Source organism: Lolium perenne, chromosome 3 (assembly GCF_019359855.2).
Source record: "Lolium perenne isolate Kyuss_39 chromosome 3, Kyuss_2.0, whole genome shotgun sequence".
Taxonomy (NCBI): Eukaryota; Viridiplantae; Streptophyta; class Magnoliopsida; order Poales; family Poaceae; genus Lolium; species Lolium perenne.
Window position 1 is genome coordinate 320,592,455 of NC_067246.2, and position 12,218 is coordinate 320,604,672.

Below are 12,218 nucleotides of genomic sequence, written 5' to 3' on the forward strand. Positions count from 1 at the left end.
TTATGCTTACTCAAAGAAATAGGTAGATTATCTACTGAATTATCAGAAACAAGATCATTGGGTGAGTGATCAATACCTTGATGCACTAAATTAGGTAGAGATAAACTTGGAGCTAGAGAGTGTTGTGACATGGGATGCACAATGTCTAGAGAATTGGATGCCAAACCATCGGATGCTTCTGCCTCCTACAATATGAATCATTACACGAACTGTCATGAAAAGAATCATGAAAAATCCCCCTACCCACTTGTACTATCCTGGAGTTGAGGTGCACTTGGTACAATGGAAAACGTACATACTTGAGTTTGGTTCATTAAGAACGACTCTTCCACAGCTGTACATGTATTTCTCCCCTCTCGACCAATCCAACTGGAATTGGGCGATAAGATAATGGTGCTAGAATCATTGTCAAATCCATAAAATGGTTCATCTTCTCTAAATTTCACATCCATACTTACAAAAAACCAAAGCCTAGAGGGACACCAACAAATATAACCTTTTTTGATGTGGTGATTATCCAACAAAGGCACAACAAACAACTCATGTGTCAAGTTTTCAACAAAATTTCTATAAGAATGAACAAAGCAAACACAACCAAAAACTTTGGGTGGCACAATGTAAGGATTAGACCATTTAAACTCTATAGCATGGTTTTATATTGTAAAATATGAAGAGGCATACAAGTTATGAAATTGTTGTTTTGATTGCCTCCACCATAGGAACTTAGGTACATTCACTGTAAACATGAGAGAGTGACTAACCTCAAGTAAATTTCTATTTACACATGTAGTGTGGTGTATAATGCCTCTAGAAGATAGAGAACAATCAAAATCCTTGCTAACATATTTGGTGTCATTATTAGTAAGCATTTTCATATTTGCAACATATTGTGTCCTTATCAAAGCATAGAAATCCAAAAAAAGCTAGAGAAAACATCACTCTTTTGCTTTAGTAAAGACAAGTACAATGACTAAAATAATAACTAAACGTCGTACAAGAAACCCGAGATTGATGGGCTATCTCTAGGTCCCCAAACATCAGAATGAACAGCCTCAATAGCATATAATTTTTTTTTCGGTTACTCGGATAGGTGGTTCTTGTGTGCTTAGCGAGTTTGCATGCATGACACATATGACCTCCCGAGAACATGATACAGAAAGAGAGGGAAATATACGAGACATAACCTTGAAAGATATATGACCGAGCCTATGGTAATACAACAATAACTCGTATTTTGAGGAGGCACTAAAAAAAGGGCAAGAGCACCAGCTCCATTGTCCAGGCAGTACAGTCCATCACGCTCTATCCCGGTCCCAAAAAGTCTCCTGATCTTTAGGTCCTGGAATACACAAAAGGTAGGTCCAAACCAAGCTCCACAATTAAGAGATTTGGAAATGGAGCTGACGGAAGGAAGATTGTCAGGAAAGTTAGTAACATGAAGAACATACTCTAGAGTCTAGGAAGGTGTGAAATCAATTATCCATGGCCCAAAATTGGACTAAAAGATCCATCTGCTATAAGGCTTGTTGCAATGATCACAAAATAACGTAGAATTAGGTAAACCAAGCAACTCGTAGCAGTTGTCCTTTATATTGGCATGACCTCTTACAATGTTCACATACTCCTTTACCTCCGTTTGGTTGCCAAACTTGGAGAGGAAACAACTGGAGGCATTATACGAAGAGACATAGATACACGAGAATTAGTAGCTCTTGTTGTGGGAGTTTGATGTGTTAGTGGAATTTCTTCCTCAAGAATGCTAGAAATAGTCTCATCCAAGGTTGGCCTCTCAAGGGCTGCAAATATCATTTCACGTCGAAGGCTGAATTCTGAATTTAGAGCACTAAACAAAATCTGGACAAGCAATTGAAAGGATCGTATGCCGCACCTAGAGGGGGGGGGGGTGAATAGGTGCTAACCAATTTTTAGTTCTTTTTCAATTTAGGCTTGACACAAAGGTAAATTTTCTAGATATGCAACTAAGTGAATTTACCTATATGACAAGGCAAACAACTAAGCAAGATATAGCTACGCAATATAAGAGATAGAATAGGATAGAGGTAACCGAGAGTGGAGCACGCGATGACACAGAGATGATTCCCGTAGTTCCCTTCCTTTGCAAGAAGGTACGTCTATGTTTTGGAGGAGTGTGGTTGCTACGAAAGCCAAACCAACAGCCACGAAGGCTTCACTCAGATCTCCTGTGAGCAAAGCCACGAAGGCCTAGCCCACTTCCACTAAGGGATTTCCTCGAGGCGGAAACCGGGCCTTTACAAGGTTCTTGGGGCACACATCCACAACCAAATTTGAGGCTCCCAAATCTGTAACAATACAACAATCAACAACAACACATCAACAACAATCAACTAGGGAACCAAATAGGAACACTAGCAAGAGGGCCCTCAAAACAAATGAGGGGGAAATGTAAATCGCTTTGGTGAGGATGTAGATCGGTGTCTTCTTCTTCGAATCTCCAAAGATCAAGAGCTTTGGTTGGGGGAGGAAGGAGATCTTGCAAATCTTGTGTTCTTGAGGTGGCTCTAATGGAGGTGAGACTTGGCAGAATTTTGTGCAATGATTGAGCAAGGAGCAAGGTAGAAGAAAGGGGGTATAAATACCCCTCTCCAAAATCCAGCCGTTGGGGCTTCCGGGGGGCCGAATAATCCGGCCTAAGTTAGGGCCGGATAATCCGCCCCCCCCCCCTCCCCCCCCCTGAAAATCCGGCCTCTGGGACAAAACATGGTAAATATCCGGCCCCTGTCCAGAGCTGCTTTTCTTCTGGTCCTTAGCCGATTTCGAGGGGGCCGGATATTTTTGAAATATCCGGCCCGAATAATCCGGCCCTGGGACAAATCCGGGCAAATATCCGGGCAAATGTCCGGCCCCTGTCCAGAAGCATACTGAGCCACGATTCCTCAAGTCCTTAGCCGAAAAATGGGGGCCGGATATTTTGGAAATATCAGGCCCGGATTATCCGGCCTGGTGATTCTGTTCAGCTTCTTTTTGACACGACTAACCACATCCATCACACATATATATGCATCTATATATAAAACCTGTACCACTTAAACAAACATTAGTGTATCACATACATTGACATCAAACACACAAAACATAATATGAGAGATGTTCTTACAATCTCCCCCTTTTTGGTGTCTGATGACAATATACGGATTTGCAAGAGAATCACTATAGAGTCAAGCATGATGGCAAAACATAGAGGCACTCCCCCTACATGTGTGCATATAAGTAATTTGCATTTGAATAGAAATACACAACACATAGGTGCGAGGTGCCTCAACACAAGATGTATCCAACATGAGCTCTAACAAGAGACATAGACATATATGAAGTTGAGATAAGGTGCTAGAAATCATACCCATGTGTAGATATATAATACGGAGATATAGCATCACACATAATATAATAGCCTTGATCTCAACATATAGAAATCCGAAAACCATAACAATGTCTCACACCACATAGCACATAGTTTTAAACGGAACACAACCAAACCATGCAAATGCTTGGGCCCAAACCATGCAAATCCCTGAGAGAAGTCCTAATAGAACACTTCTCCCCCTTTGGCATCGAGACGGCAAAAAGGGGACAAGCGCGATGCTACTCGCCCCATGGGGATCACTCGGAGCCATCTTCGTCATCGGACTGGTACACCGCTTCCTCTTCTTCATCTTCAGTGTCAGGGGCATCCGGAGACCGGCGAGTGTAGTTGGCCCTTTGAATGCAATCATCAAGATCACTCCACGGAACCTGAGAAGAATGTCACCCACTGTAACCTGGGTGAACAGGGGGCTGAGGCGGGGGTCCTTGCTCACCACTGAGCTTATGCAGAATGATGGCCTGAGTATGCTTAATCTCAGAATGCTCTCGGCTGGCCGCATAGTTCTCCTTATGGATCTCAATATTCATGCAAATGATGTGACACCGAAACCAACTAAGCCTCGACACTTGCTTCTTCATGGCAGGGAGGTCAGCATGGCGACCAGGAGCAAAACCGCTAGAGCGAGCATCTCCCATAAAGGAGTCAGGAGCAGGTGCAGCAGAAGGAACTGGCTTGAGCTTGTAAGCCTTCTTGACAGTGTGCTTCTCCAATGGGAACCGGCTCAAGTCTTCACCATCCATGGCCACAGAGTTGTTGATGAGGAGCTGGATATATGGTGCATAAGGTATGGTGGTCCGGGAGACCATAGCATCATGAATCTCATTGAAGATGAAGTCCATGACATCAAGAGAGAAGTCACGTTCCTCATTACCATCACGAGCACACCTAAGGATGAGGTGCATAAGATCCACAAGGGCTCCCCGGAGTGCATCATTGTTACCACCACTTGGAGAAATGGTGGCCCGAAAGAACCTGAGCAACTGACCGTAGATGGGAAGCAGCCCCTTGGTAGTACCAACTGCTCCAACTGAGGTATAGAGATCAAACAGCACATTCTTATCTGTCTTCTGTGGTCCATGGAGGCGACGACCTCCTCCTTCAGGAAGTCCAAGAACAGAGGCAAACCGGCGCAAGGTTGCCCTACAGTGAGTGGAGCCAGCCATCCATTCCATAGTGCGGTCATCATCTTTCTTGATGGCCAAAGTGGCAAAGAATTGCTTAACCAACTCTGGACTATAGTCACATTGAATCTTCATCAAATCCTGCAAGCCCAATCTGCCAGGCACCCAGATGGCATCCTCAAAATGATTGTTGACTGCCAGAAGATCCACATCGATAGCTTGCATGGGTCGTAGTTTCTTCATGGGCTCATAAATATCCTTGTAGATGAACTCCTGCTCCATGCACCAGAATTTCCTGCCCTCGGTCTCTTCATCCCTTGGGAGGTCTTCATACCAGTTCTTCATGCGGATAGCTGCATAAGTGACAATGTCCATTGTCTTGTAGTTTTCCCTTGTAGCCTTGTTCTTCTGCCTAAAAGCGGAGGACTTGCGAGGAGCATTGGGTGCGAACTCATCACTTGAACGATCACGCCTTGGGCGTCTCCGAGCACCCCGAGAAACACCACCTGTGAACAGCAAAGGCGGATAGCAAAGAGAAGATAATGCTCATAAGTCATGTATGATACAGTAATGTACTCTAGAAACATACTATAAGTCGGTACAAGTCTAGACAAGATAGATTGAAAAAAAAAACTGCAGCGGCGATGAAGCTCCAGGCCGGATAATCCGGTGTCCCCGGGGGGCGGATAATCCGGTCTTCACGGGGGCCGGATAATCCGGCCCTGCGAATCTTGCAGACTTTGGAATCAAAAGCTTGTCTACGACCAGATCGGCCTCATAGCATGCAAGAGGAGTATACTACACATGATTTGGAACAACTAGACACCATCTCCACCAAGAAAATAGCACATACAAACCACAACACCTAGGGTTAGGGATTGTGAGTCATACTCGCATCCATTGGGGAAGCCGCTTGGAGGAGATGGTAGCTAGGGAGGAGAGGCACCCGATCCACCCAAAAACTCCGAGAGGGAGCGGACGGGGCGACTCCGGCGAGCAGGAGGAGCTCCGGCGGCTGAGGAGGAGGAAGAGGGCGCGTGGGGGGAACTGGTTGCTGTGGCAACTGTCCACCCCGCGGCCTCTCTAAGTCCCCCCTCAACCAGCCCAGGCCGGATAATCCAGCCCAAAGTAAGGGCGGATAATCCGGCCCGGTCGGATATTCCGGTGTGCCACTAGGCCGGATTATCCGGTTTTCTGGAAAATTCCAGAACACCGGAAATCCTGCCTTTCTTTAGTTGGTTATTTGCATGAGCCCATATGTGATGCAATAATGTACCACGTCACATATAAGATGCATATTTACCAATAAGATGGGGCAACCTAGATCATCCGACCGAGAATCCTCAAACTCCAAGTTTTTACCAAACATGACAAATGAGCAAGATGGAAATGGCTTATAGGAGAGTGTAGGCTTAGGTTTAGAGGGTACAAACTGATAATGGTACATGATCACTCAAGTTTGCAAGATATGAGCAAATAAGGCCAAACTAGAGTGATTTCCCATAAGAACATAGAGTTGTCAAATAAAAAGCGATAAGACCCAAATAACTCCAACTCTTCACAAAGAAGAGTGTGGTGGCCTAGGCCACCATATATGAGTGTTGTGGCATGGCACCGCGAAGATATATCTTGGGTCCAAGCCACTACTCATCATTGAAGCTCACATATCAACATATGATATAAAGAGAATGATTTCTTAATGTTGGCATTATGGGGGGGGGGGGGGGGGGTAGCTCAATAATTTAAACCGCACTCCCCCTATTTCCATGCCCACATCTAAACCAAATAAAGTTTTGAGACAAAGGTGTGTTTGCAAGATGGTCAAGCTATACTCCTTGAATCAATGATATTTAGCTCATTCCTCAAATAAGAGAACCTTGCTTCATCAAGAGGCTTCGTGAATATATCGGCAAGTCGATCTTTGGTAGGAACATAGATAAGCTCAATATCACCACGGGCAACATGATCCCTAATGAAATGATTCCGGATCTCAATATGCTTCGTTCTTGAATGTTGCACCGGATTATAGGCAATCTTGATGGAACTTTCATTGTCACATAATAGAGGCACTTTGTCACAAATGACACCGTATTCCTTTAAAGTTTGCCTCATCCATAAGAATTGAGTGCATCCACTTGCGGTGGCAACATATTCGGCTTCGGCGGTGGAGAGAGATATACAATTTTGCTTCTTAGAAGACCAACACACCAAGGACCTACCAAGGAATTGGCAAGCCCCGGAAGTTGATTTCCTATCATCCTTGTCTCCCGCCCAATCCGCATCGGTGTATCCATTGAGAATAAAACTTGAGCCTTTGGGGTACCAAATACCATATCTTGGGGTATCAACCAAATACCGAAAGATTCTTTTGAGAGCCATCATGTGGCTCTCCTTAGGAGAAGCTTGATACCTTGCACACACACCAACACTCAACACTATGTCTGGTCTAGATGCACAAAGGTAAAGCAAGGATCCAATCATGGAGCGATATACCTTTTGATCCACCTCTTTACCATTGGGATCAAGTGCAACATGACATTTAGTAACCATAGGAGTGGTGATGGCGTGTATTTCACACGTTCGTTGGGCAACCCCAAGAGGAAGGTATGATGCGCACAGCAGCAAGTTTTCCCTCAGAAAGAAACCAAGGTTTATCGAACCAGGAGGATCCAAGAAGCACGTTGAAGGTTGATGGCGGCGGGATGTAGTGCGGCGCAACACCAGGGATTCCGGCGCCAACGTGGAACCTGCACAACACAACCAAAGTACTTTGCCCCAACGAAACAGTGAGGTTGTCAATCTCACCGGCTTGCTGTAACAAAGAGTTAACCGTATTGTGTGGAAGATGATTGTTTGCAGAAAACAATAGAACAAGTATTGCAGTAGATTGTATTTCAGTAAAGAGAATTGGACCGGGGTCCACAGTTCACTAGAGGTGTCTCTCCCATAAGACGAACAGCATGTTGGGTGAACAAATTACAGTTGGGCAATTGACAAATAAAGAGGGCATGACCATGCACATACATATCATGATGAGTATAGCGAGATTTAATTGGGAATTACGACAAAGTACATAGACCGTCATCCAACTGCATCTATGCCTAAAAAGTCCACCTTCAGGTTATCATCCGAACCCCCTCCAGTATTAAGTTGCTAACAACAGACAATTGCATTAAGTATTGCGCGTAATGTAATCAGTGACTACATCCTTGAACATAGCACCAATGTTTTATCCCTAGTGGCAACAGCACATCCGTAACCTTAGTGGTTCTTGTCACTCCTCCAGATTCACGGAGACATGAACCCACTATCGAGCATAAATACTCCCTCTTGGAGTTACTAGCATCAACTTGGCCAGAGCATCTACTAATAACGGAGAGCATGCAAGATCATAAACAACACATAGCATAACTTTGATAATCAACATAACAAGTATTCTCTATTCATCGGATCCCAACAAACGCAACATATAGAATTACAGATAGATGATCTTGATCATGTTAGGCAGCTCACAAGATCCGACAATGAAGCACAATGGGGAGAAGACAACCATCTAGCTACTGCTATGGACCCATAGTCCAGGGGTAGACTACTCACACATCACACCGGAGGCGACCATGGCGGCGTAGAGTCCTCCGGGAGATGATTCCCCTCTCCGGCAGGGTGCCGGAGGCGATCTCCTGGATCCCCCGAGATGGGATCGGCGGCGGCGGCGTCTCTGGAAGGTTTTCCGTATCGTGGTTCTCGACCGGGGGTTTCGTCACGGAGACTTTTTATAGGCGGAAGGGCAGGTCAAGAGGCGGCACGGGGGCCCCACACCACAGGCCGGCGCGGCCAAGGGGGGGGGCCGCGCCGCCCTATGGTGTGGCCCCTCCGTGGCCCCTCTTCGTCTCTCCTTCGGACTTCTGGAAGCTTCGTGAGAAAATAGGCCCCTGGGCTTTGATTTCGTCCAATTCCGAGAATATTTCCTTACTAGGATTTCTGAAACCAAAAACAGCAGAAAACAACAACTGGCACTTCGGCATCTTGTTAATAGGTTAGTTCCAGAAAATGCACGAATATGACATAAAGTGTGCATAAAACATGTAGATAACATCAATAATGTGGCATGGAACATAAGAAATTATCGATACGTCGGAGACGTATCAGCATCCCCAAGCTTAGTTCTGCTCGTCCCGAGCAGGTAAAACGATAACATAGATAATTTCTGGAGTGACATGCCATCATAATCTTGATCATACTATTTGTAAAGCATATGTAGTGAATGCAGCGATCGAAACAATGTATATGACATGAGTAAACAAGTGAATCATATAGCAAAGACTTTTCATGAATAGCACTTCAAGACAAGCATCAATTAAGTCTTGCATAAGAGTTAACTCATAAAGCAATAATTCAAAGTAAAAGCATTGAAGCAACACAAAAGAAGATTAAGTTTCAGCGGTTGCTTTCAACTCATAACATGTATATCTCATGGATATTGTCAACATAGAGTAATATAATAAGTGCAATAAGCAAGTATGTAGGAATCAATGCACAGTTCACACAAGTGTTTGCTTCTTGAGGTGGAGAGAGATAGGTGAACTGACTCAACATTGAAAGTAAAAGAATGGTCCTCCATAGAGGAAAAGCATCGATTGCTATATTTGTGCTAGAGCTTTGATTTTGAAAACATGAAACAATTTTGTCAACGGTAGTAATAAAGCATATGCATCATGTAAATTATATCTTATAAGTTGCAAGCCTCATGCATAGTGTACTAATAGTGCCCGCACCTTGTCCTAATTAGCTTGGACTACCGGGTCATCACAATGCATTGTTTTTACCAAGTGTCACAAAGGGGTACCTCTATGCCGCCTGTACAAAGGTCTAAGGAGAAAGCTCGCATTGGATTTCTCGCTATTGATTATTCTTCAACTTAGACATCCATACCGGGACAACATAGACAACAGATAATGGACTCCTCTTTTATGCATAAGCATATAACAACAATTAATAATTTTCTCATTTGAGATTTGAGGATTGTTGTCCAAAACTGAAACTTCCACCATGGAGCATGGCTTTAGTTAGCGGCCCAATGTTCTTCTCTAACATATGCATGCTTAACCATATGGTGGTAGATCTCTCTTACTTCAGACAAGACGAACATGCATAGCAACTCACATGAAATTCAACAATGAAAAGTTGATGGCGTCCCCAGTGAACATGGTTATCGCACAACAAGCAACTTAATAAGAGATAAAGTGCATAATTACATATTCAATACCACAATAGTTTTTAAGCTATTTGTCCCATGAGCTATATATTGCAAAGGTGAATGATGGAATTTTAAAGGTAGCACTCAAGCAATTTACTTTGGAATGGCGGAAAAATACCATGTAGTATAGGTAGGTATGGTGGACACAAATGGCATAGTGTTGTTTGGCTCAAGGATTTTGGATGCATGAGAAGTATTCCCTCTCGATACAAGGTTTAGGCTAGCAAGGCTTATTTGAAACAAACACAAGGATGAACCGGTGCAGCAAAACTCACATAAAAGACATATTGAAAACATTATAAGACTCTACACCGTCTTCCTTGTTGTTCAAACTCAATACTAGAAATTATCTAGACCTTAGAGAAACCAAATATGCAAACCAAATTTTAGCATGCTCTATGTATTTCTTCATTAATGGGTGCAAAGCATATGATGCAAGAGCTTAATCATGAGCACAACAATTGCCAAGTATCACATTACCCAAGACATTTATAGCAATTACTACATGTATCATTTTCCAATTCCAACCATATAACAATTTAACGAAGAAGAAACTTCGCCATGAATACTATGAGTAGAAACCAAGGACATACTTGTCCATATGCTACAGCGGAGCGTGTCTCTCTCCCATAAAGTGAATGCTAGGATCCATTTTATTCAAACAAAACAAAAAAACAAAAACAAACCGACGCTCCAAGAAAAAGCACATAAGATGTGATGGAATAAAAATATAGTTTCAGGGGAGGAACCTGATAATGTTGTCGATGAAGAAGGGGATGCCTTGGGCATCCCCAAGCTTAGACGCTTGAGTCTTCTTGATATATGCAGGGGTGAACCACCGGGTGCATCCCCAAGCTTAGAGCTTTCACTCTCCTTGATCATGTTGCATCATACTCCTCTCTTGATCCTTGAAAACTTCCTCCACACCAAACTCGAAACAACTCATTAGAGGGTTAGTGCACAATATAAATTGACATATTCAGAGGTGACACAATCATTCTTAACACTTCTGGACATTGCATAATGCTACTGGGCATTAATGGATCAAAGAAATTCATCCAACATAGCGAAAGAGGCAATGCGAAATAAAAGGCAGAATCTGTCAAAACAGAACAGTTCGTATTGACGAATTTTAAAATGGCACCAGACTTGCTCAAATGAAAATGCTCAAATTGAATGAAAGTTGCGTACATATCTGAGGATCATGCACGTAAATTGGCTTAATTTTCTGAGCTACCTACAGGGAGGTGGACCCAGATTCGTGACAGCAAAGAAATCTGGAACTGTGCAGTAATCCAAATCTAGTACTTACTTTTCTATCAACGGCTTAACTTGGCACAACAAAACACAAAACTAAGATAAGGAGAGGTTGCTACAGTAGTAAACAACTTCCAAGACACAAAATAAAAACAAAGTACTGTAGGTAAAAACATGGGTTGTCTCCCATAAGCGCTTTTCTTTAACGCCTTTCAGCTAGGCGCAGAAAGTGTGTATCAAGTATTATCGAAGGGTGATGCATTCTCAGCGGGGTGTGGAGTTTTCTCAACTAGGCATAGTATATTGGATACATAAGTTTCAACATCTCCCTTTTCATTAGTCTTAGGCGTGCTACTCTCATCAAACAAATTTTCAGGAACTAGCCAAGCATAGTTATTTTCTAATGCATCATTCATAGCTAAGAGCTTACATGGTATTGGTGCTTTTATCTCCCCTCCATCATCAATATTATTAGTGTATCTTATTCTATCCATATCCATCCTTTCAAGGAGACTAACAAAATTAGTAGGAGAACCAAGCATATTAAATTTAGCAAACACCTTTCTAGCTTCTCTTGCTAGACCACCAAATTCTCTAAGAAGGGTTTCTAATACAAAATCTTTCTTTTCCCCCTCTTCCATATCACCAAGTGTGAAAAACATGTGTTGGATTATAGGATTAAGATTAACAAATTTAGTTTCCAACAGGCGAACTAAATGCGCAGCAGCAATTTCATAAGTAGGCGCAAGGTCTACCAAGTGTCTATCTTCAAAATTTTCAATAGTACTAACATGATTGAAAAATTCTTCTATATTATTTCTCCCAACTATAGACCCACGTCCTACCGGTATGTTTTTTGTGGTAAAATTAAAAGGAAACATGATGAATAAAGTAAATGCAAGTAAACTAATTTTTTTGTGTTTTAGATATAGCAAACAAGATAGCAAATAAAGTAAAACTAGCAACTAATTTTTTTGTATTTTGATTTAGTGCAGCAAACAAAGTAGTAAATAAAACTAAGCAAGACAAAAACAAAGTAAAGAGATTGAGAAGTGGAGACTCCCCTTGCAGCGTGTCTTGATCTCCCCGGCAACGGCGCCAGAAAAAGAGCTTGATGGCGTGTATTTCACACGTTCGTTGGGCAACCCCAAGAGGAAGGTATGATGCGCACAGCAGCAAG